We start from the raw sequence: 27,861 nt of genomic DNA, 5'->3' as shown, positions 1-27,861 counted from the left end.
TAGGTAAGAGTGGCAGTCCTTTACAGACTCATTTAGCCAATTTTAAGTCCATTGTGATACCACAGTAGCGACAGACCAGGGCTTCTGGCGGGAATCGATCCCACGACACTGGTAATCCAAGCACGATACCAACTCGGCTACCTTGGCGGCAGTATCGATACTATTAATATTTTTTTTTAATCTGAATATCGATTAATTTTTCCTATAGATATTATCGGCAGAGTTGAGTTTTTCCGACATTGAACATTGCGCCTATAGAGGGCGCAATTTTCGTCCAATTGGGCTAAAAATTTGTGCAATGATTTCTCTCATGACTTCCAACTGACTTTATTAAATTTTGTTTTATTTGTCTCATTTGATATTGATTCCATATAATTCGATCTCCTGATTTTTACTTCTCACTTTCATTTCATTTATAGGTGATAGGAAATTAACGATAGCATCGATACCATCGTTATTTATTATTAGAAATATGGAATATACCGAATGTTTCGATTATCGATAGTTTTCCAGCTCGACGAACTATGCGCCTAAGCTGGGATTTGTCCAAAGGGATCTGGATCTGGGTATGGTAGGTTTGCCCGCGCAGTTAAACAGGAGCCGTTTGTCATGTGGTGCCAGGGCATAATCGGAACACATAAACCGCTGGTTGGCATCATTCCTGGCTCTGTAGGAGTTGAGGCGGTTGAATCCTAATTTACTTTAATTGGCCATTATTAACGGCGGGATTCTACCCGAAAAATTCCCAATGCGTGGGTAGTTATTGGGTATTTATATTGTAGTTTCTTATTTTTATACCCACCACCATAGGATGGGGGTATACAAATTTCGTCATTCTGTTTGTAACTCCTCGAAATATGCGTCTGAGACCCCATAAAATATATATTTTTGATCGTCATGTCATTTTAAGACGATCTAGCCATGTCCGTCCACCCGTCCGTCTGTCTGCCGTAAGCAAGCTAACTTTCGAAGGTGCAAAGCTAGCCGCTTGAAATTTTGCACAAATACTCTTTGTTAGTGTAGGTCGGGTGGGATTGTAAACGGGCCAAATCGGTTCATGTTTTGATATAGCTGCCATATAAACCGATCTAGGTTCTCGACTTCTTGAGCTACTAGAGGACGCAACTCTTATCCGATTTGGCTGAAATTTCGCATGAGGTGTTTTGTTACGATTTCCAACAAGTGTCCGGAGTATGGTTCAAATCGGTCCATAACCTGATATAGCTGTCATATAAACCGATCAGGGATCTTGACTTCTTATCCGACTTGGCTGAAATTTTGCATGACGTGTTTCTTTATGACTTCCAATAGCTGTGCCAAATATGTTTTAAATCGGCCCATAATCTGATATAGCTGCCATATAAACAGATCCTGAATCTGCACTTCTTTACCCACTAGAGGGCGCAATTCGATGTGGCCGATGTGGCTGAAATTTTGCATGAGTTGTTTTGTTATGACTTCCAACAACTCTGCCAAATATGGTTCAAATCGGTCTAAAGGGTGATTTTTTTGAGGTTAGGATTTTCATGCATTAGTATTTGACAGATCACGTGGGATTTCAGACATGGTGTCAAAGAGAAAGATGCTCAGTATGCTTTGACATTTCATCATGAATAGACTTACTAACGAGCAACGCTTGCAAATCATTGAATTTTATTACCAAAATCAGTGTTCGGTTCGAAATGTGTTCATTCACCGTAACGTTGCGTCCAACAGCATCTTTGAAAAAATACGGTCCAATGATTCCACCAGCGTACAAACCACACCAAACAGTGCATTTTTCGGGATGCATGGGCAGTTCTTGAACGGCTTCTGGTTGCTCTTCACTCCAAATGCGGCAATTTTGCTTATTTACGTAGCCATTCAACCAGAAATGAGCCTCATCGCTGAACGGTGAATGAACACATTTCGAACCGAACACTGATTTTGGTAATAAAATTCAATGTATTGCAAGCGTTGCTCGTTAGTAAGTCTATTCATGATGAAATGTCAAAGCATACTGAGCATCTTTCTCTTTGACACCATGTCTGAAATCCCACGTGATCTGTCAAATACTAATGCATGAAAATCCTAACCTCAAAAAAATCACCCTTTATAACCTGATATAGCTGCCATATAAACCGATCTGGGATTTTGACTTCTTGAGCCTCAAGAAGGCCTAAGTATTATTCGATTTGGCTACAACGGCTTCTTTCATGACCTCCAACATACGTGTCAAATATGGTTTGAATCGGTCTTTAGCCTGATTCATATAAACCCATTTCCTTATTTTACTTCTTGAGCCCCTAAAAGGCCCAAATCTTATTCGATTTGGCTCAAATTTTACACATATACTTCTACTGTGGTTTCCAACATTCCACTCAATTAGCAAATCAATTATTTTATCCTTTGTTTATCTAAAAAGAGATACCGGGAAAGAACTCGACAAATGCGATCCAGTTTGGTCCATAATTTAGCCATGAATAGTCTTACAAACGAACAACGCATGCAAATTACTGAATTTTAGCATCAAGGTGCGTGCTCTGTTAAGAAAGTACATCACGCGCTTCTTCTTCTACAGCGATCAAGCTAATTTTTGAAATTGACGATTTTGGAGTGAAGATCAGCCAGAGGCATTACAAGAGCTACCAATCTAATCCAGAAAAAGTCACAGTTTGGTGCGGTTTATGGGCTAGTGCAAAACGATCTTGTTTTGCACGTTTCGTGTTTTGTTTTACAGTCAAACATCTTCAGTTTGGTCTATAATTTAACCATGAATCTTCTAACAAATGAACAACGCTTGCAAATTATTGAATTTTATTCTCAAAATGCGTGCTCTGTTAAGAAAGTTTTTCGCGCGCTTCTTCTTCTTCTTCGACGAAGTTCATTTTTGGCTCAATGGGTACGTAAATAAACAGAATTCTCGATTTTGGAGTGACGATCAGCCAGAAGCATTGCAAAAGCTACCAATGCAGAAAAAGCCACAGTTTGGTGCGTTTTATGGGCTGGTGGCATCATTGAACCGTACTTCTTCTTCAGAGATGATGCGAATCGTAACGTAACTGTGAATAGTTAGCGCTATCGTGAGACGATATCCAACTTGTTTTGCCCAAAATGCAAGAGCTTGACTTGCATGACATGTGGTTTCAACAACAATGCGTAACAAAAGACTGATTGAGAGGCGAGTTCGGTGAACATTTTATTTCACATTCGGGACCGATCAATTGACCACCTAGATCGTGTGATTCAACCCCTTTAGACTATTTTTTGTGGGGCTATGTGAAAGCTCATGTCTATATAGACAAGCCCGATTCAATTGACGTATTAGAAGACAATATTGAAACACTTTTTTGTAAGATACCGGCTGAAATGTTAGAAAGAGTGTGCTAAAATTATACTAAGCGGATGAACCATTTGAGGCGCAGTTACGGTCAACATTTGCATTAAGTAATCCGCAAACATTAAATTATATGGACCGTACTATCCGAGGCCACCGTAGCGCAGAGGTTAGCATGTCCGCCTATGACGCTGAACACATGGGTTCGAATCCTGGCGAAACCATCAGAAGAAAAAATTTTTCAGCGGTGGTTTTAGCCTCCTAATGCTGTCAACATTTGTGAGATACTATGTCATGTAAAACTTCCCTCCAAAGAGGTGTCTCACTGCGGTACGCCGTTCGGACTCGACTATAAAAAGGAGGACCTTATCATTGAGGTTAAACTTAAATCGGACTGCACTCATTGATATGTGAGAAGTTTGCCCCTGTCCCTTAGTGGAATGTTCATGGGCAAAATTTGCAATTTACTATCGGTTCATATAAAGATTTCATAAATTTTTTTGAATTCTATGTATATTTTTTTTAACTTTCCTATAGCTCGTAAAAAAATCACAATTCACATAGAACGATCTACAGACTTAAGGTCTTGAGGCAACAAATTGGTCACTGTTTATCTGATTTCGATGAAATTTGGCACAGTGAGTTCTGGTCGACCCCTATCCATTCCTGCGAAGTGTGGTCCAGATCCAGATAGTTGGACATAGCTTCCACATAGGCCAATCTCCCGATATAGAGTATTGAACCCATAAAAGGAGAATTTTTTTACAGCTTTTCAATGAAATTTAGCACATCAAGTTTCGGTAGATCCCTACACCTACTGGTTGAATATGGTCCAGATCGGACCATATTTGAGTATAGCTACCATACAGACCGATCTCTCGATATAGAGTGTTAAGCCAATAAAAGGCTCACATTGACGCCATTTCATTTCCATGGAAGAGATGTTTTCCTCTCTCCTTTTCTCTCGTTAACTTTCCTACATATGGCACGCTGTTACTGATTTTTAGGTTGACCTGTATGCCGCATTTTTGGTTTCAGTAGCTTTTAGTAATCCTTGTCGTACCATGTTTTCCAGTCGTACCATGTCTTCCTGGAGAAAGGTTTTTGGTTCCCAATCATGGATGTTGCTGTTCATTCCACAGAGTGGGCAGTGGTTTGCCATTGCCCTGCTATACTATCGGGACAGGGAGTGTTTTTTCCAAGTAATTGCGTCAGCCGAATGGATAATGCCAGCCTTCGTGCAGTGTCTGATCGTACGTTTCTCGCCACACTAAGGCGATTGCGAACCTTTGCTGCAACAAGGTAATGATCCGAATCGATCGTGGTGCCTCGAATACCTTCCATCTATCACTACATGATCTTTTTGGTTTCTCATGTTTTGCTCGGGTGACAGCCGTGTGGCCGTGTGAATCCTTCGATGTTGAAATCTGGTGCTGCTAACTACCATGTTCTTTGCCGCGGCGAACTCTATTAGCCTCAATCCCTTAACGGAAGTTTCTTTGTGTAGGCTAAATTTGACCAAACAGTCGGAGCCAAGCATATTTTCCTTCCTCATTTTGGCATTTAAATCTCCCAGAACGATCTTATTATCATGGGCGGAACAGCGGTCATATTCTCTTGCTAGGGGCTCGTAGAAATATCCGTGATCTGTTCGCCTATGTCTTCCCTCCGGGTATGCGAGCAAATAATTGGTCTCTATGGGAATTGAGGCTAGCGTCGAATACTACGGAGTAAACCTGAAGACAAGGTGTGCTGGTCTCCCACAAACCACAAATCCTTAGCCAAATTCATGCTTCGTTTCATGGCAGCTATATAACAGGACGTAACCTGTTGTGGAACCTTTCCCAAGCCATCGCATTTCCTGAATGTCTGCCCTGTATTTCTCCAATGCATCCGGCAGTGCATATACCCCATAAGGAGTGCGGACGTTTTAGGTACAGGTCGGCAATTCATGGTCCTTAAAACGTTTGCGGGGTCGTCAAAATAGGGAGGATATGTTTTTAATCTTCTTCATTTTTTCAAAGTAATCTGTTCAAGTTTTCCGGGTGATGGGCTACTAAGCCGACCCCCCAACCCATCTTTTTATCGTTTTACAGGTGAGCTCACTACCTTTATCTGATGTTAAAGGTAGCTACCCAGGTGACACCGCGGGAAGGATTGTGTCCTCATTAAAGATGTAGGAATACTAAGATAAGCCTGGATTTTACCAAGTTTAAACCAATCAGCACCGTTGATTGGTTTCCAATATCCCCAAGTCAACCACTTTGTCCACTACTAATACGCCCGGTGCTGAATGATGTGAAACTCGATGGAGAAACGATTCCGTCCATCAAGAGACTACTAATACGCCTGAGGTGAATAATGAGCTGAATGATGTAAAACTCGATGGAGAAACGATACCGACCATCAAGAGACCCAAAACACTTGGTGTCACATTTGGCATCTCTTACACATTCTTCTCACATGTCACCGCACCTTACGATAAGGTTAAAAGTAGAAACAAGATCCTCAAGTCAGTTGCACACGGCCTACTGCCAAAGAAATCTTTTTGACCACGTACAAAGCAATTGGCCGGTCAGTGGTAGGTTATGCAGCACCAGTATGGTCTCATCAGCTATTTGATACGCAGTGGCTTACTATTCAGATCTATCCGAATGCCGCTCTTCGAACTGCGAAGGGCTGTCACTTCAGCTCTCACGTGGGCAACTTCCATCAGAAGACACAGATCCTACCCGTGTGAAGACATAACTGCATGCTGTCCAAGCAATAACTTCTGATCTGTTATCGCTGAGATTATGCAAACCATCATCTTGTAGATAGGTATCCACCGCCCAAAAGCCTCAAGGTGGATGAAGATCCAGATCTAGAGCGAGAGGTTCAGCACCTCTAGATCAAGCGGCATATTAAACGGGTCTGGATAACATTCATGAATACACGGTTGCAGATGCGGTTATTGGCTTCCGGGTGATATGGTCCTTGGAGAACGACCGCCTCCATTGCACCTAAAGAAATTGAATTCCCCCGGCAACCTAGTGTAGTTCCGGCTCGATTACGATCCGGCAGATCCAGCAACCTCTATCCCTACTGAGCAAGGTTTAATGCCAACGAGCAAAATGTGTGTCCCGATTATCATCTAGGACCACACCACACACCAAATAAATGCTAAAGTTCCCATGAACATTCCAGAGGATACTTCTCTCACATCAATGACTGAAGTGCGATTAAAGTTTAAGCTCAATGATAAGCGAACTGCTTTTTTATGACGAATCCGAACGGAGTACCGCGTGATCACTTGGAGGAAAAATTTAACATGGCAGTATACCTAACAAATGAAGCCAGCATTAGTAAGGGGGTAACTAACGCTGATAATTTTTCAGATGTTCATGACGGAATTTGAACCCAGGCCGAACGGCCTCCAAGGCGGGCATGCAAACCTCTGCGCCACATTGGCCTCCACACGGCACACAACACCTGTTTAACTACCCAGCCAGGTCCCCTCGAGTCAGACCCAAGTCCCTCTGGACTCACGCCATCTTAGTCGTAGAGTTCCTAGATCTGGAAATTCGACAGAACACAACACATTGTTAAAACAACATACTAACCTCTGCCCCACGGTGGCCTCCACACGGCACACGTCACCTGTTTTAGTTCCCAGTCCGACCCACTCCAATCAGACCCAGATCCCTCTGGACTCACTCCAGCTTAGTCGCAGAGTTCCTGGATCTGGATATTCAACAAAGCCAAGCATACGAAAGATAGAACACAACACATTGCTACAACAACAACGTCAAACTAGGCTACTTTTGTACCTATCACTGACAATGTTATTGAATATCTACAGCTTACACAAAACGTGGTTTAAGTTACAGATTGCAAATGCAAATTTGACCATGAACATTCCATTAGGGACCTGGGGCAAACTTCTCACAAATCAATGAGTGCTGTCCGTTTCAATTTTGAGCTCAATGATAAGGGACCACCTTTTTATAGCCGAGTCCGAACGGCATGCCGCAGAGCGACACCTCTCTGGGGAGAAGTTTTTACATGGAAGAGTTCCTCACAAATGTCGCCGCATATGACGCTGAACGCCAGGATTCAAACCCTGGCGTTCAGCGGCACATGCGGACATGCTAACCTCTGCGCTACGGTGGACAGATTAGCTAGGCTTTCAATAAGGCAGTAGAAGCCGATGGGTTGCCAGATGAAAATGATAAGATTCCTGCCGAAAGCATTCCCTAAAGGTATTTTGTGAGAAATTGAATTTGGTGGCCTTAGAAATGACACTTTTGACCACACAACACACTTTGACAGATTCTGAAAAAAGACCCAAGAAATCCGAATCGCAGTTATCAGGATTTTCTGCTTTCAGCCATGAACACCTAGATTCTGCACTGCATGAGTAAGTGATGTTGAAATATATAAACGACTACTGGATTACATAGGGATTTGCCTTATAAAACTTTGCCATTTTCTTGCACCACCCTGTTAACGCATCCATAAAAAGAATGAATCCCAACTTGCAGCGAATTATGTACGACGATCCCGATCCCATCATTCACCAGTCGGTCGTTCATAGGGACAGACGAACGAATTTTATGCCATTGTTGCCGCTGCTGCTTCAGTTGTTGCTGTTGTTGTTGTTGTGGTAATACAATTCGGAGTTTTTTTTATGTTTTATTTTGGCTTTTGTCTTCTGTTTTGTTGTTATGTTATTTTCTACTTTTCGTTGGTTTTTTTTTTTTGTTTTTGCAAAACTCTTTTGTGTCCATGTGTGTGTGTGTGTGTGTGTTTGTAGTATCTCATTATACTCTTTTTTTATTCGGATTTTATGTGTATTGCCAACCCTTGCCTCCGCAAAGCCATTGAAATTCATTCGACCATGGCAGTCATTGTTGATTTCTTCTTCATACATAAAAATCCACCAAGTGTATGTAGGTATGTATGTAAGGAACATGTAACATACATGAATATATATTTTAGTACATATATAGAGAACTCTATGTATAAACATAAATATATTTTTGGGTAGAATATACATTTAACATGAACATGTTGTTTTTCCACATTATAATACCCGAAAAACCAACAAAACACTCTTCATATTCAGATGTATACAACTTCACAAGTCCAGATATGAGGGTGGATTGAAGATAGCATAACCCAGCATACAAAACAGCAGAGTTACATACCTACTCTCATACTCCTATAACATGGAGACAAGAGTTCTTGTATAACATATTTCTGAAGCGTAGTAAGTGTTCCATATTTTTTCTTAGAGAAAGGGAAATAGCCATTTACACCCACTCAGGTAGTTGCTGGATAAATTTCAATTTCAAGTAAAAGCGTGCTAAATTCGGCTGGGCCGAATCCCATACACCCTCCACCATGGATCGCATTTGTCAAGTTTTTTCCCCGGTGTCTCTTTATAGGCAAACAAAGGATAACGATTGGAATTGCTTTGCTATTGGAGCTATATCAGGTTATGGACCGAATCGGACCATACTTGGTTGTGATGTTGGAGACCATTTCAGCCGATTCGGATGAGAATTGCTCCATATAGGGGCTCACGATGCATAATGGGAAGATCGGTTTATAAGGGAGCTATAACAGGATAAAGGCCGATTCAAACCATATTACGTATGTTGAATGTCATAGAAGAAGTCGTATAAAATTTCAGCCAAATCGGGTAAGAATTGCGCACACTAGAGGCTCGAGAAGTATAATCGGGGGATCGTTTAAGATGGGAGCTACATCAGGTTTATAACCGTTGCAAGTCAAAACAAAAGACTTCATTAAGGCAAAATATCAGTCAAATCTTATAAATATTGCGCTCTCTTGAGACTCAAGAAGTCAATATCCCAAATCGCTATATCAAAACATGGCCCATTTACAATCACAACCGACCTACTCTAGTAAGAAGTATTTATGCAAAAAATGTCTTCCAATGATGGCCCCTTAACGGAATTCGATGGTGCCATGTGGCTTAAAGACTTCCCTTCAAGGTTGTTGGATGCGGTAATCAGAAGACATAAAACATTCTCTCAACCTGCATCAGTGGCCTTGACATCCTTTGACATGAGAAGATATTGGAACTGGACCCGACAAACAAAATCTTTCGCCATTCAATGTTGTGAGTATGGATTTTCCTCGATGTGAAGCTGTACAATCTAGTGAAGGTGCAGAATTTTTGACAGATGACTGGGCGATTTTGCAGGGGAAATGGCAAGGATATCTGGATCAAGGTTGTCTTAGAATTTCTGTCACTTTTGGCCTAATAGTCGTGCCGGCGCATGATGACCACGCCACCAAAGAGGTTATAACCTTATCCATGAGAACTGAACCAAAGAATTCGGAGCCTGCATTCTCCGCATCGAAGGTCCGAAAAACGTTTACTCCTGCAGGGGGTGATATACTTACAAGTTCAACCCCTTGGATTCAAGAATAATGAGGTGGAAGTGCTTGGCAGAAAATTTAGAAACCCTTATTGTACTACAGGCGGCCATCGTGGCCCAGAGGTTAGCAGGGCCGCCTATGATGTCGAACGCTGAATTCAGGCGTTGAAGCTGGCTACATTTGTGAGTAGTCCTGCCTCCTATGCGGAACGCCCTTCGGACTCGGAATAAAAAAAGAGAAAGAGAACTTTAGTCGCATGGGAGAAGTTAACCCTGTTCCTAAAAAGAATTTTTATGGACAAATTAGCATTTGCATCAAATGGATCGAAAAAATGCCAAGACTGACCTGCGTCGAAATAACAGGAGACCCAACATCCACAAACATATATTCAGAACCACACCACACCACGTTGGCGCTTGGGCTCAGGGAGCTTGATGTATGGAAGAAGGATGGGTACCGCCCAAGGCTGCAGAAGCGACCGGAGTCAAGTTTTTGGGGCCGGAGTCGAAGTCGGAGTCGGACTATTCACCCGGAGTCGGACTTGGTTCGGAGTTGAGCACGATTGCCTCGACTCCGGCTCATAACTCCGACTCCGACTTAGACCCCGACCGCCACATTTCCAGATTCTTAAGACTGAGGAAGGTCTTATACCGAGAGCGTTTTAAGATCATTAGAATTCGCATTCTCGGAATTGAGGATTTGGGGACGAATGCTGTGTTTGAGAGAGATGAGACCTCAATCTTTACTAATGGCTCCAAGATGGTTTCAGGGACGGAGTTGGGGGTCTACTTCGAGGCACTTGATATCGGTATATAGCAGGGATAGCCAAACGAGTGTTTAGTTTTTCAAGCAGAGATCTGAGCCATTACGAAAGCCGCAAAAAAAAAATCCTGTATCTACCGTCTTCGAAACTCCGATTTTTTGTGGACTCTATGAGGAAGTTAAATCCCTTGGATTTAAGTATCATGAGGTCGAATGCTTGGCGGAGTATTTGGAATCCCTAAAAGGACTCCTGGCTCAAGACACAGCGGTGGCTCCTGCAGTCGACCTAATAGTCCTGCCGGCACATGATAACAACGCCACCCAAGAGGTAATAACCTCGTCCATGCGAACTAAACCAAAGAATTGGGAGCCTTCTTTTTCCACATGGCAGGTCCCCTCCTTCGGCCTCCTGCAAAAATAAAGGGCCTTTCGTCTTGTTTCGTTCATATTCCACTTCCAGGTCGGTAATGAGATAATGTTAAACATTCTCTCGACTTGCATCAGTGGCCTTGATCCCCTTTGAGATGACAAAATGATGGAAATAGATCCGATACACAAAAATCAAACCAGCTTACTTAATTGGCTATGACAGAATATTTGTTCCACTAGCCGAACGTAGAATAACGATCCAAGCATCTCGATCTTCTGCGCTCTTTCTAAAAATCTCTGACACCAAGTTTCGGGGTGTCTCCCACCACTTGATCTTTCCATCGGGTTTTTGGTCTTCCCGGTTTGCCTGTACCACCGTGTTTGCCTTCAACAGGCTTGTTTGCTGGAGCTTCTTCATCCATTCTGACAACATGACCTAGCCAACGCAGCCGTTGTATTTTGATGCGTGTAACTATGCTATCGTCGTCATACGGCTCGTGGTTCATACGTCGTCTACATTCTTCATCAACGCAAACTGGTCCATATATTTTGCGAAGAATCTTTCTCTCAAATACTCCAAGTACTGCCTCATCTGCTTTCACAAGTACCCATGCTTCAGAACCATATAACCGCATGGGTAGTATCAGTGTCTTGTATAGTGTAATCTTCGTCTGTCGAGAGATGATCTTGTTTCTAAACTGTTTACTTAGTCCAAAGTAGCATCTGTTTGCCAGTATTATTCTTTGCTTTACCTCAAAACTGGCGTCATTCGTTTCGGTTACGGCGGTGCCGAGGTAGATAAAGTTACTGACTGTCTCAAAGTTGAGGCTTCCAACTTTCTTCATTTTCTTTATCTGCTCGGTTGTGCAAGGCTTTTTGGGAGTTGAAACCATCCATTTCGTCTTATCTCCCTTTACTGCCTCTCTTTCGATTCTTTCAAAGGCTGCAGTTACTGCTTTCAGTGATCGACCTATGACGTCGATGTCGTCGGCATAGGCGAGTAGCATGTGTTCTCTTGTGATTAGTGTGCCATCTGCCATCTTCTCCAGCAGGATATAAAAGAGATAGGCTGTCTCCTTGTCTGAAACCTCATTTGGTATTAAATGGTTCGGAGAGATTCTTTCCTATTCTTACTGAGGAACGCGTATCAGCAAGTTTCATCTTGCAGAGTCTTATTCTTTTTGCAGAGATACCAAACTGAGACTTGGCTTGAAATACCTTTGAACGTAAAGGAGTATCGAAGGCAGCTTTGTAGTCATCAAAGAGTTGGTAGGTGTTGATTTGTCCTTCTCGGGTCTTTTCCAGGATTTGGCGCAGTATGAATATCTGGTCTAGGATGGATTTACCAGGTCTAAAGCAACATTGATAGAGCCCAATTATCTCATTGGCTTTAGGTTTTAATATTTCACACACTACGCTCGAGAGTATCTTGTATGGGATGTGGAGGAGACTTATTCCTCTGTAGTTGGCACATTCCGTCTTGTTTCCTTTCTTGTGTACGGGACATAGTATGCTGAGGTTCCCATCATCGGGTATGCGTTCTTCTAGCCAGATTGCGCAGATAACCTGATGCATACGGCTTATCAGCGTGTCGCCTTGATCTTAAATAGTTTAGCAGGTAACCCGTCGGCTCCTGCTGCCTTGTTGTTTTTTAGTCGGGTCACTGCTACTTGGGCCTCATTCTCACTAGGAGGTAAACATTCTATACCATCATCAGGGATTGGTTTTGCGCTATCCTCTTCGCCGCCAATGTCGAAGAGGATAGCAGTTGGGCAAAATGTTCTTTCCATATCCTCAGCATGTTATCTGTGTCAGTTACCAGATTTCCTTCTTTGTCTCTGCGATGAGGATGAGCCAAAGCCATCGGTTTGATGTTTAATTCTTTGGTAAAATTTCCGGACTTCATTCTGACTCCTGTACATCTCAATTCGCTCACACTCACACCTTTCCATTTCCTTTTTTCTTTCTGCGGAATAGACGTTTCTCCTCTCTCCTTTTCTCTTGATACCTCTCCTTCATCTGGCGCGTTGCTACTGATTGCAGGTTTGCTCTAAATGCCGCAAATTTCAGCGAAATCGGAAAATAATTGCGTTTTTAATGGGCTGAAGACCCTAACTCAGCAGATCGGTCTATATGACAGATTTTTCTAAATTTGCTCCGAACTGAACCATATTTGAGTTGAATGTCAGGAGGCTTAAAATATTTGACTACATCAAAGTTCAGCGAAATCGAATAATAATTGCGGTTTTTAATGGGCTTAATAGCCTCAATCGGCAGACCGGTCTCTATGATGGCTGCATCTAAATATGGTCCGACCTGATTCATATTTGAGTCGAATGTCGGGTGGCTTCACTGTTTCATCGGACACCTATTACAACTTTTTGTTTCAAATTTCAGCGAAATCGGACAAAAAATGTGACTTTTACGGTATTCAGACCTTAAATCGCCAGATCGATCTATATGGCTGCTATATCTTTATATAGGCCGATTTGGCCCATTCAAGAACTTAAACTGCGTATAGAAGAAATACGAGTCTGTGCAAAATTTCAACTAAATATCTCAATTTTTTAAAGACTGTAGAGTGATTAAAACTGAAGGGCACACGGACGGACAGACGGACAGTTTTTACTTGTTTGCCCATAGGCAGATTAAGTTAGTAGATGGGCTATATCGGACTATTTATAGCCGCCACACATACCGATATCCCGATTAAAGTACCTGGGGCTCATAAAAGGCGCATTTGCTAACCGATTTTGCTGAAGTTTGGCACAGTCAGCTGTACCTGGATCTTCAACATCCCCGTTCAATATGGTCTAGATCGGTCTATATTTGGATATCCATTCACTTTTGCTCGATATGATCAGCTTTTGGCACAATTATTGCTGTGACTCGGTCAAAGTCGGTAAAGACTTTCCAAACTTTTTATTTTTTTGCGTGTACTGATCAAAATATTTGCGAAACTTATCCTCTCAAATATATAAATGGCGAAAAAGTGATTTACGCTTGGCTGCTACAATCATGAGTTCATCCATTATGGATGGTTTGCATGAAAGTGTATTTCTAATAATTCGGCAGAGTTTAGTGTAAAGCGGGTTTTCCAAAATGGCCGATGTGAAACTAGTTTTTGTCTCAGTTTTAAAATAAATGTGCCACATGAGTGCATACGCCATAGATTTTCGACCATCATTGACTAATGTTTTTTGTTTTTCTAACCACTTTCTAACACTTTTCATGTTGCAGCAGACAGTAGCAGCCAACAGAAAGTGCTGCTGCACGGTAATTTGGCAGCTGGCGGCCGGACTAAATGTCATGCTTGACAACCCTTTTTGTGACAATGATTTTTACAAAGTAACAATGAGGATGGACAGACGGACGGACGGACACGCCAAACAAGGGAAAAGTATGACCAAAGTTCCCTCATATTTTTTTTTTGGTTGGCGTAACAAACGAAAGACAGACAGACAGACTTGGCGTTATAACAGTCCGTCCGTCCGTCCGTCCCTCTGTTCAACTGCCCATGTTGATTTTGCTTTGGTACCATCCAAAATGGCTGACTAACCCATATTGCTGCTTAGGCCAATGTGCAGTGTAGGACAATTTGTGTCCATGGTAGCGTGTCCATGGTAGCGCTCTGCATCAAATCTAGGTAGTCGGTAGAGACTGACTAACTGGATGGCTGATAGTCAGGCACACGCATCATTTACCTCTAGGCAGGAGGCCACATTAGGTTTTTAGTTTTGTTGTTGCTTTGTATGAAGGGATTATTTTTATGATGTTTCAGACGACAATTGCATTGTTTAGAGTTTTGCTTTTTAAAATGGAAATATTTTGAAAATATCCTCCCCCTTTACATTGTCTCTCTCTCTTACTACTTAAAAAAAAACAGAGACCAACAATTCATTTACCATTGAGACACGCACTTTTTCAAAACAAAGACACACCCTGCCCTTTCCGCTCACCTGGGAACTGAGGAGTATGCTTATGGCGCATGGCCACACATGGAAAGGTACAAATTATTGGACAATTGGATTCGTATGCAATAAGGACAGTAAAGAAGAGCATATGATAACGAAAGTGAAATTTCACTCCCCCTGTCAATGCCAGAGTAAGGGGCGAACAAGCCAAAAAAATGGCCTATACTTTTGTACCTTAAACTAGCAACACAAGATATCATCTGTTATTTCGGCCTCAGTTTAAGTGTGATCATTACACCCACTGGAGGCCACCGTCCGTTAACATTTCCGCCTATGACGCTGGATACCTGAGTTCAAATCCTGGCGAGACCATCATAAAATTTTCAGCGGTGGTTATCCCCTCCTAATGCTGGCGGCATCTTTGAAGTTCTATGCCATGTAAAAACTTCTCCTCAAAATAGGCATAGCACTGCGGCACCCCGTCAGTACTCAGAGGTCCCTTATCATTGACCTTAAACTTGGATCCGACTGCACTCATTGATTGTGAGTACTTTGTCCCTGTTTCTTAATGGAATGTTCATGGGCAAATTTGCAATGACTTACACCCACTCTTCACGAGGTAGTTCGAAGTGTCGATAAGACTCTCTGATGGAAGGAGTACTCCTTGCCAAGAATTCTAAGGCAGACGAGTAAAATGCCATACAGGAGAACACAGTTGGTATGAACAGAAGACGGAAGACAAGGGGGCCAACACGTTGAGAAGTGTTCTCTAGTAAAATAAAATCCTAATGGATCTGGGCAAGGTAAGTTAAGTTGGTTGCCCAAAAAGTAATTGCGGATTTTTCATATAGTCGGCGTTGACAAATTTTTTCACAGCTTGTGACTCTGTAATTGCATTCTTTCTTCTGTCAGTTATCAGCTGTTACTTTTAGCTTGCTTTAGAAAAAAAGTGTAAAAAAGGTATATTTGATTAAAGTTCATTCTAAGTTTTATTAAAAATGCATTTACTTTCTTCTAAAAAAATCCGCAATTACTTTTTGGGCAACCCAATAGTTTGGAAGAACATGACGCTATGATTTATGTCTTAGCATCAACGTAAGACATCGCATGGACCATTTACTTCTCTCCACCGCTACACAAGCCTGAAAAAGACGCATTTTAAACTCGTTAAGAGCATGGTGCACTATGGCAATGAAAAAAGGCAAGTAGGAACAGATTTATGTTCGGCCAGGTCGAACTTTGTATACCCACCACCTCGTATGTATATATATTAACCACTTTTCGTCAAAATTCAAATGAATCCATGGCAGCTATATTGAAAAAGCCAAATTTTAGGCAATCGGCTAATAAATATGCCCTTAATCAGGAGATCGGTCTATATGACAGTTCAATTAAACTGCTTGATGGTTGGCCACCAAAGGCCACTGGGATCGAGAATTCTTGAGCCTCTAGAGGGCGCAATTCTCGTCCGATTTGACTAAAATTTTGCATGACTTATTTTGTTATGACTTCCAATAACTGTGCTAAGTATGGCGAAAATCGGTACATAACCTGATATACCTGCCATATAAACCGACCTGGGATCGAGAATTCTTGAGCCTCTAGAGAGCGCAATTCTCGTCCGATTTGACTAAAATTTTACATGACTTATTTTGTTATGACTTCCAATGACTGTGTTAAGTATGGCACAAATCGGTGCATAACCTGGTATAGCTGCCATATAAACCGATCTGGGATCTTGACTTCTTGAGCCTCTAGAGGGCGCAGTTCTCATCCGTTTTGGCTGAAATTTTGCATGAGGTGTTTTGTTATAACTTCTAACAAATGCACTAGGTATGGTTCAAATCGGTCTATGTTTCGATATAGCTGCCATATAAACCGATCTGGGATCGAGACTTCTTGAGCCTCTAGAGGGCGAAATTCTCGTCCGATTTGACTGAAATTTTGCATGACTTATTTTGTTATGACTTCCAATGACTCTGTTAAGTATGGCACAAATCGGTCGATAACCTGATACAGCTGCCATATATACCGATCTCGGGTCTTGATTTCTTGAGCCTCTAGAGGGCGCAATTCTTGTCCGATTTGACTGAAAATTTGCATGTGGTGTTTTGGTATCACTTCCAACAACTGCGCTAGGTATGGTTGAAATCGGTTCATAACCTGATATAGCTGCCATATAAACCGATATGGGATCATGATTTCTTGAGCCCCTAGAGGGGAAAATTTTTATACGATTTGGCTGAAATTTTGCTTGTGGTGTTTTTTTATGACTTCTAATAACTGCGCTGAGTATGGTTGAAATCGGTCCATAACCTGGTATAGCTGCCATATAAACCGATCTGGGATCTTGACTTCTTGAGCCTCTAGAGGGCGCAGTTCTCATCCGTTTTGGCTGAAATTTTGCATGAGGTGTTTTGTTATGACTTCTAACAATTGCACTAGGTATGGTTCAAATCGGTCTATGTTTCGATATAGCTGTCATATAAACCGATCTTGGGTCTTGACTTCTTGAGCCTCCAGAGGGCGCAATTCTCGTCCGATTTGACTGCATTTTTGCACGTAGTGTTTTGGTATTACTTCCAATAAATGCGCTAAGTATGGCGCAAATCGCTACATAACCTGATATAGCTGCCATATAAACCGATCTGGGATCCCGACTTCTTGAGCCCCTAGTGGGCACAATTGTAATCCGATTTGGCTGAAATTTTGTATGAAGTGTTTTGGTATCACTTCCAACAACTGCGCTAAGTATGGCGCAAATCGCTACATAACCCGATATAGCTACCATATAAACCGATCTGGGATCGAGACTTCTTGAGCCCCTAGAGGGCACAATTTTTATCCGATTTGGCTGAAATTTTGCATGAGGTGTTTTGTTATGACTTCTAATAACTGCGCTGAGTATGGTTGAAATCGGTTCATAACCTGATATAGCTGCCATATAAACCGATATCGGGTCTTGATTTCTTGAGCCTCTAGAGGGCGCAATTCTTGTACGAATTGACTGAAATTTTGCACGTAGTGTTTTGGTGTCACTTCCAACAACTGCGCTCAGTATGGTTCAAATCGGTTAATGTTTCGATATAGCTGCCATATAAACCGATTCCGGGTCTTGACTTCTTGAGCCTCTCGAGGGCGCAATTCATGTCCGATTTGACTGAAATTTTGCATGTGGTGTTTTGGTATCACTTCCAGTAACTGCGCTGGGTATGGTTCAAATCGGTCCATGTTTCGATATAGCTGCCATATAAACACATCTTGGGTCTTGATTTCTTGAGCCTCCAGAGGGCGCAATTCTCGTCCGATTTGGCTGAAATTTTGCATGTAGTGTTTTGGTATCACTTCCAACAACTGCGCTCAGCATGGTTCAAATCGGTTCATGTTTCGATATAGCTGCCATATAAATCTATCTTGGGTCTTGACTTCTTGAGCCCCTAGGGAGCGCAGTTCTCATCCGTTTTGGCTGAAATTTTGCATGAATTATTCTGTTATGACTTCCAATAAATGTGCTAAGGATAGAGCAAATCTGTACATAACCTGATATAGCTGCCATATAAACCAATCTGGGATCTTGACTTCTTGAGCCTCTAGAGGGCGCAATTCTCATCCGATTTGGCTGAAATTTTGCATGACATAGTTTTTTAAGACTTCCAATAACTTGATAAGTATAGTCCAAATCGGTCTATGTTTTGATATAGCTGCATATATAAACCGATCTGGGATCTTGACTTCTTGAGCCTCTAGAGGGCGCAATTCTCATCCGATTTGGAAGAAATTTTGTACAACGACTTCTCTCATGACCTTCAACATACGTGTCGAATATGGTCTGAATCGATTAATAACTTGATACAGCTCCCATATAAACCGATCTCCCGATTTTGCTTCATGAGCCCCTACAAGGCCCAATTCTTATCCGAATGAACTGAAATATTACACAACGACTTTTACAATGTTCAGCATTCATTTATGATCCGAATCGGGCTATATCAGGATATAACTCCAATAGCATAACAGTTCTTATTCAATATTCTTTGTTTGCCTAAAAAGAGCTACCGCGTATAGAACTCGACAAATGCGATCCATGGTGGAGGGTATATAAGATTCGGCCCGACCGAACTTAGCACGCTCTTACTTGTATTTTTTTTTTTTTTGTTTTTTTGTTCGTAAAAAATCATTAAAAAACACATTTTCTAAAAAAAATCTGAATTTTAAATCAATTTAATAAATAAATTTGTAGCGTACGCACTTATATAAAAATAATATTTGCGGAAGACAAATTCATTCCATCTGTTTAATAAAAAAAAGACAAAAATTAAAATCTTCTCCTACGCTTATCTAGTTTGTCTTCCCTAGAGAATATCGTTGAAAAAAAAATTAAAACAACGACCCACAAACCATTGACAAAATGTTCAATGAATGAGCGCAAATTTAAACGATCGTGGTCGCCCGTCCGATCTTTATCTTCAAAAAAAAAAAAAAAAACTCCAAAAAATACAACATCACCTAAACTAAAATGAAACTGGATTAAACTTCAGCAACTGCCATGACTTTGCCACCAATATAAAATTAAAATTTTTTCTCCATTTTTTTTGAAATGATATTGACAAGAGTCAAATCGAAATCGAACGAATAGCACATGCGGCAATTGGTGGCAATAAGGAAATGGAAATGACAAAAGAAAAACAAAAAAAAACTACCATACAATGTATTTTATGATATTGATAATCAAAACATATTTCGCTTGGAATTGGGGTCATCAGCGCGATGGTTATGTGGGAATCTGTTTTTTTTTTTTTCTTCTCTTTGGTGTGACATTCAAAAGTCGATAAAAAGTATATCGCATAGACTGCAAAAGTCTATAAAAACACGAAACTTTTTATTTATGTATGTCGAAGGGTTCGAGCGAGTATTGTTAAGTTAATTAAATATTTTTCGATGGCAACAATGTCTAAAAGTAGGGTCATAATAATAAAAATAAATAAGTTTTTAAATTTACATTTAATCGATAATGGTAGTCAAAGGGTTTGCAATATGGTTTACAATACAAAGCATCAGGGAATGGCACAAGACAAGGGGTGTAATGGACACATGAAGTGTTACGAGAAGAATTTTAGGAGTTTTGAAGAAAAGATCGCTGAAAAAAAATGTAAAACAAAGAAAATACCGAAATTTGATTTTCATGGAGAATTATGAAAATAAATCTCATGATTCAACTTTAGGAAGATGTATCCATTCTCCTTCATTAGCTATTACTCATCTTCTCTTCTGCAGATTCTTCAACATTTGGAACAAAAACATAAAAATTAAAAAAAAAAATCAATTTCCTTTTCTTGTTCTTAAAAAACTATTTCAGCACAATAACATGGCAATGCGATAAAAAAAACTATTTTTCTTGCATTTCTTGGAAATTGTCATAAACAACCAACTTCAATCATTTCACGGCGTTGGCATTGTTCCAATTCTTTGGCAACCTAAACGCCATTATCTATTTTGGGATATAAAAACTTGCTCACACTCTCCATGCATGCTCCCTGCAAAATTCAGCCCCTTGACTATGGATAGTGGTCCCGAACATTGCATATGCAAAAGTTCAACTTTCCATTTTATCTTCTCTGTCCTCATATGGCTGGCGTTTTTATAGCGCCAATGCCATTATCCATCCTCTTAGGCCTCCAAAAATATTCTTTACAAAAGTGTTTTTCGTTTTTTATTTCTAGTCATAAATTCGTATACATGGACCTATGTATGTGGTATGAATTATTGCTTAGAATATTATTCGCATGAAGGAGCAAAAACCATAGCGAAGTCCCAAAATGTTGTGGAAGTTTGGATTTTTATGGTTGAAGTTCAGATGAAGTCATACATCAAACATGACAACTCGGTAGCACGATGAACTGCTAATTGGTTGAATAGATGTATTTCATTAATTGCAAAAGGAAATTGACAAAATTTTATATCCACAAAAGTTTCAATGAAAATTGAATATCCATGACTTTTTATATTAAAAACTAGCTAAACCGGGCCCGCTTAGTCTTTTTCACTTTCTAATACCCTTTATTTGAGCCCCCATGGTCGTTAAATATTTGCTGTTTGTGGATCTTTTTGGGGCCACCAGAAATTTCTCCCCGAGTGTGAATGTAAAGTTCTTGCTCTACTCCCAAATACCTTTTTTATACCCACCACCGTAGGATATGGGGGTATATTCATTTGGTCATTCCGTTTGCAACACATCGAAATATCAATTTCCGACCCTACAAAGTAAAGGGTGATTTTTTTGAGGTTAGGATTTTCATGCATTAGTATTTGACAGATCACGTGGGATTTCAGACATGGTGTCAAAGAGAAAGATGCTCAGTATGCTTTGACATTTCATCATGAATAGACTTACTAACGAGCAACGCTTGCAAATCATTGAATTTTATTACCAAAATCAGTGTTCGGTTCGAAATGTGTTCATTCACCGTTCAGCGATGAGGCTCATTTCTGGTTGAATGGCTACGTAAATAAGCAAAATTGCCGCATTTGGAGTGAAGAGCAACCAGAAGCCGTTCAAGAACTGCCCATGCATCCCGAAAAATGCACTGTTTGGTGTGGTTTGTACGCTGGTGGAATCATTGGACCGTATTTTTTCAAAGATGCTGTTGGACGCAACGTTACGGTGAATGAACACATTTCGAACCGAACACTGATTTTGGTAATAAAATTCAATGATTTGCAAGCGTTGCTCGTTAGTAAGTCTATTCATGATGAAATGTCAAAGCATACTGAGCATCTTTCTCTTTGACACCATGTCTGAAATCCCACGTGATCTGTCAAATACTAATGCATGAAAATCCTAACCTCAAAAAAATCACCCTATATATATATTTCGGATCGTGGTAAAATTCAAAGACGATTTAACGATGTCCGTGTGTCTGTCCGTCCGTCTGTTTTAATCACTCTCTGCCTTAAAAAAATTGAGATATTGAGTTGAAATTTTGGCACAGATACGTCTTTTTAATGCACACTGGTCAAGTTCTTGAACGGGCCAAATCGAACCATATTTGGATATAGCTGCTATATAGACCGATCTGACGATAAAGGGTCTAATGCCCATAAATGCTTTATTTTTTATTCGATTTCACAGAAAATTGAAAAAGTGAGTAGCTTAAGGCTTCCCGACAAGTGACCCAAATATGGATCGGGCTATATTTAGATATAGTTGCCATACTAACCGATCTCACGCTAAAGGGTCCGAATGCCACAAAAACTTTATTTATTACCCAGTTTTGCTGAAATTTAAAACAGTAGATTATTTTAAGCCTCCCAACATCTTAACTAAATATTGTTCAAATCGAACTATATTTAGATCTAGCTGCCATATAGACCGATCTCCCGCTAAAGGGTCTGAAGGCCATAAAAACTTTATTTATTACCCAATTTCGCTGAAATTTTAGACAGTGGGTTATTTTAAACCTCCCGACAACGGACTTAAATATGGTTTAGATCGGACTATATTTAGATATAGCTGTCATATCGACCGATTTACCGAAAAAGGGTCTGAAGCCCATAAAAGCTCTATTATTTAACCGATTTTGTTGAAATTTGAAACAGTGAGTTATATTTAGCTTCTTGACACCCGACCTAAATATTGTTCAGATCGGGCTATGTTTAGATATAGCTGCCATATAGACCGATCTGCCAATAAGGGGTCTGAAGCCAATAAAAGCTTTATTTATTGCCCGATTTCGCTGAAATTTATATACCCTCCACCATAGGATGGGGGCATACTAATTCGTTCATTCTGTTTGTAACACCTCGAAATATGCGTCAGAGACCCCTTAAAGTATATATATTCTTGATCGTAATGTCATGTTAAGTCGATCTAGCCATATCCGTCCTTCTGTTGATAGGAATAAAGCTAGCCGCTTGAAATTGTGCACAAATACTTCTTATTAGTGTAGGTCGGTTAGGATTGTAAATGGGCCAAATCGGTCCATGTTTTGATATAGCCGCCATATAAACCGATCTTGGGTCTTGACTTCTTCAGCCTCTAAAGGGCGCAATTCTTATCCGATTGGAATGAAACTTTGCACGACGTGTTTTGTTATGATATCCAACAACTTTGCCAAGTATTGTTTCAATCAGTTCATAACCTGATATAGTTGCCATATAAACCGATCTTAGGTCTTGACTTCTTGAGCCTCTAGAGGGCGCTATTTTGTCCGATTTGACTGAAATTTTGCACGTAGTGTTTTGGTATCATTTCCAACAACTCAGCTAAGTGCTGTTCAAATCGGTTTATGTTTTGATATAGCTGCCATATAAACCGATCTTGGGTCTTGACTTCTTAAGCCTTTAGAGGGAGCAACTCTCGCCCGCTTTGACTGAGGAGTTTTGTTATGACATCTAACAACTGTGCTAAATACGGCGCAAATCGCTACATAATCTGATATAGCTGCCATATAAACCTATCTGGGATCCTGAATTCTTGAGCCTCTAGAGGACGCATTTGTCATCTGATTTGGAAGAAATTTTGTACAACGGCTTCCAAAAAGGTCTGAATCGATCAATAGCTTGATACAGCTCCCATATTAACCGATCTCCCGACTTTTCTTCTTGAGCCCCTACAAGGCGCAATTCTTGTCTGAATGAACTAAAATATTACACAATGACTTCTACAATGTTCAGCATTCATTTATGGTCCGAATCGGACTATAACTTGTTTGAATCTCATTTCGCCATGGCCGGTAAATATGTCTGGTTTGGGAGGTGCTTTTTTGGGGATAGGGAGGCCATCCAAATACTTGCTCCTGAAAGTGAATATCATTTAACCCCATGGTCTGTACACCGTAAAAAATTGATGTAATGGTTTCAATCACGAAAATAATTGATCCCACAAATTTTTTAATTGAAACTGCTTCAATCACGAAAATGATAATATCAATCACAGTTTTTGAAAAAGTTGATTAAAACATTTTCAAAAATTGTGCCAAATACGGTCCAAATCAGTCTATAACCTGATATAGTACCCATGTAAAGCGGTCTCTCAATCACCCTAATTCGGTTCCTAGAAGCTTAAATTTTGCTGGTTTGGCAGAAGTTTGGTATGTAACATAAAATTTTGCCCCTCAACTAAATTAATTTTGTATAGATTTTATGCAGAATCCATGGTGATGGTTTCCCAAGATTAGCACCCTTCTACCTTAGCAGAAAAGTCCGTAGGATTGGCATCTGGCAAATTGGACCAGACAATGTGTGGACAAAATGAAGTGCGGAACATGATGTTTTTGGTCATTCCTGGTTTACACGTGCTTTATGTGACGGTGCCGTGTCTTTTTGGTACGTCTATGGTCTACGACCGAAATACATAGCTTGCCCACGGCTCCAAAACAGCTGCCAAAATGTTTTCCCGATAATAAATTTCATTTACTTTGACTGATTTGATTTGAGGTAAGGTTCAAAGGGCTCATTTCTACCGCGGTACCACTAAAGCTTCCCCCCTTAGAGCCTCGTTGTTTACTTTGCAACAACAAATGAAAGTTGAACTTTGCTCTCAGCCAAGTTCTTCTTCACTTCGACTTCTTCCAAATAAAAATCCATTTCAAGGTTTCTCTGCACTGTTCATGTGTTAGGTGTTTTACCTCTGTAGATCCTTGTGCTTGTAGTTGGCATTGTGTTACTCCAATGTAGAAGAAGAAAAAAAAAACGAAAAGCTACCACAAAGTGATTACGATCAAACGAACAAAACAAGTGTGTCGTGTTGGTTAGTGTAGCCTTGAAACGAGAAGAAGAAGGCTCTCCATGTAGATCGGCACTTGATTTTGATCTACTACGTTATTCATTCCTCTACTCTGCATTGCGATGATGGTACGTTTTTTGGGCTCTGATGTTCTGTTTTTTTTTTTTCATTCTTTCAATGGGCATCGTTGTTGCCCATTGTCATCTTGTCTTTTGCATTTTCTTCGCTTGTTTAATTTGCTTTTTTTGTCTTTTGACGTTCGTTTTCTATTTTAATCAGCTGCGTGCGTGTTTCTTGTAGTTGTTGTTGAGATTGTCTTCTTTTTTGTTTGTTTTGAGATCCACACTCAACATTCTTCTTCTTTATCAGGCTTTGGGTTTATTTTGCTCTTGACATTCTTCAATGTTGTTCTTTTTTTAATGCGCTGATATGGTTGTTGTTGTCTTGTTTTTCCTTTTTTTGCTCTCTTTTTTTTGTCCATAGTAAGGCCACTCTATGCTGGGCTATCGTTATTGTCCCCATGTTTTGTTGTTTTGTTGAAAACTTGTTTCTTCTATCCTGTTCGTCCGTCAGTCAGGCAGTCGATCCGTCTGTCTGTCTGTCCGTTTATCCTCCTGATTGCATTCTTTTCTAAGAATAGCTTTGGCACAAACTATTCTGTTTACAAAAGCGGAAAGTAACATAGGGAAAATAACAAAGCCAAATAATTAGGGTTGCCATGTGGATAATAAGAGCGAGTGATTTTTTTTTAATTAAAGGTATCAAAAGCGTTTATGGAGCAATTTAAACATTAAAATTTATATATGTATAAAGGCATCTTATGGGTTCATAAAATCATAATGAAATGGGAGACATTAACTGGAGTCTAAAGTCAACTCCAAAGATCAAATCACGAATAATTGGTTATTATTATCTGTTTTCGCATGATATCGAAAAATATCCAGCACAACTAAACACGATTTGAACCCTCTGGACTAATTTCTTTGGGGCTACGTCAAGTCATTGGTCTTTGCCTGCAAGCCGACGACGTTGGAAGAGCTCAGACCCAATATTGAACGGGAAATAGCGACCGTTTCGGTTGAAATGTCTGGCCGAGTCAAACGTGCCCGCTGTGGCCATATGAACGAAGTTGAGTTCCATTCATAAATGTTTTGATTGTACTTCGAGCCGATAATAAAGCTTTTGAAATACCTCAAATGGTTTGGTAATAGGCCAGCAGAATATAAAGTCGTTAACAGAGTAGTGACACCCTAAGTTTCACCTTCTTCAACCTAACTTTCACCTTCTGCCAATCTAATGTGATGATAAACTTTTTCATTTTTCAATCATTCTTACACCCACCACCATAGGATGGGGGTCGTAGTAATCTAGTCATTCCGTTCCGTAACACCTCGAAATATTGATCTAGGACCCCATAAAGTATATATGGGTTGCCCCAAAAGTAATTGCGGATTTTTCATATAGTCGGCGTTGACAAATTTTTTCACAGCTTGTGACTCTGTAATTGCATTCTTTCTGCTGTCAGTTATCAGCTGTTACTTTTAGCTTGATTTAGAAAAAAGTGTAAAAAAAGTATATTTGATTGAAGTTCATTCTAAGTTTTATTAAAAATGCATTTAATTTCTATTAAAAAATCCGCAATTACTTTTTGGGCAACCCAATATATTCATGATCGTCCTGACATTCTGATTCGAACTAGCCATGTCCGTCCGAAATCACGATAGCGATCGAACGCGTAGAGCTAGCCGCTTGAAATTTTGCACACATACTTTATATTGATGCAAGTCGTGGGGGATTGGAAATGGGCCATATCGGTTCAGATTTGGATGTAGCTCCCATATAACCCTATCTCCGGATTTGACTTCTTGAGCCCATGGAAGCCGCAATTTTTGTACGATTTGTTTGAAATTTTGCACATAGTGTTCTGTTACGACAACCAACAACTGTGACAAGTATGATACAAATCGGTCTATAACCTGATATAGCTCCCATATAAACCGATCTCCCGATTTGACTTCTTCAGCCCCTGGCAGCCGCAACTTTCGTCCGATTTAGCTGAAATTTTGCATGTAGTGTTCTGTTGTGACTTCCAACAACTTTGGCAAGTATGATACAAATCGGTCTATAACATAATATAGCTCCCATATAAACCGATCTCCCGATTTGATTTCTTGAGCCCCTGGCAGACGCAACTTTTGTCCGATTTGGCTGAAATTTTGCATGTAGTGTTCTGTTATGACTTTCAACAACTGTGTCTAGTGCGGTCCAAATCGGTCTATAACCTGATATAGCTCCCATATAAACCGATCTCCCGATTTGAATTCTTGAGCCCCTGCCAGCCGCAACTTTTGTCCGATTTGTTTGAAATTTTGCACATAGTGTTTTGTTATGATTTCCAACATCTGTGTCTAGTACGGTCCAAATCGGTCTATAACCTGATATAGCTCCCATATAAACCGATCTCCCGATTTCACTTCTTAAGCCCATGGAAGCCACAATTTTTGTACGATTTGTTTGAAATTTTGCTCATAGTGTTCTGTTACGACAACCAACAACTGTGGCAAGTATGATACAAATCGGTCTATAACCTGATATAGCTCCCATATAAACCGATCTCCCGATTTGACTTTTTCAGCCCCTGGCAGCCGCAACTTTTGTCCAATTTGGGTGAAATTTCGCATGTAGTGTTCTGTTATGACTTTCAACAACTGTGTCTAGTACGGTCCAAATCGGTCTATAACCTGATATAGCTCCCATATAAACCGATCTCCCGATTTCACTTCTTGAGCCCATGGAAGCCACAATTTTTGTCCAATTTGTTTGAAAGTTTGCACGTAGTGTTCTGTTATGACTTTCAATGTGTCTGTGTCTAGTACTGTCCCAATCGGTCTATAACCTGATATAGCCCCCATATTAACCGATCTCCCGATTTGACTTCTTGAGCGCCTAGAAGCCGAAATGGCTGAAATTTTTTACATGGTGTTCTGTTATGACTTGCAGCAACTATGCCAAGTAAAGTTTAAATCGGTCAAGAACAAGATATGGCTCCCACATAAACCGACCTCCCGATTTCACTTCTTAAGCCCTTAACAGCCGCCATTTTTATCCGCTGTATCTGAAATTTTGCATATAGTGTTCTGTTGTGACTCTCAACAACTGCGTCAAATACGGTCCAATTCGGTCTATAACTAGATATAGCTCCCCTATTTTTGCAGAATCCATGGTGGTGGGTTGCCAAGATTCGACCCGGCCGAACTTAGCACGCTTTTACTTGTTTATACTGGCAACCCTATTGCCAACTTCTTTGGCACACATCAGTAATTCAGTGTCGATTTGTGAGTGAGCACCATCAAATCAAAGAAACCATCATTATACACATACAA

This window comes from Stomoxys calcitrans, chromosome 2 (assembly GCF_963082655.1).
Source record: "Stomoxys calcitrans chromosome 2, idStoCalc2.1, whole genome shotgun sequence".
Lineage (NCBI taxonomy): Eukaryota > Metazoa > Arthropoda > Insecta > Diptera > Muscidae > Stomoxys > Stomoxys calcitrans.
The sequence above is the reverse complement of the archived record's forward strand: the minus strand, read 5'-3'. Positions refer to the sequence as shown.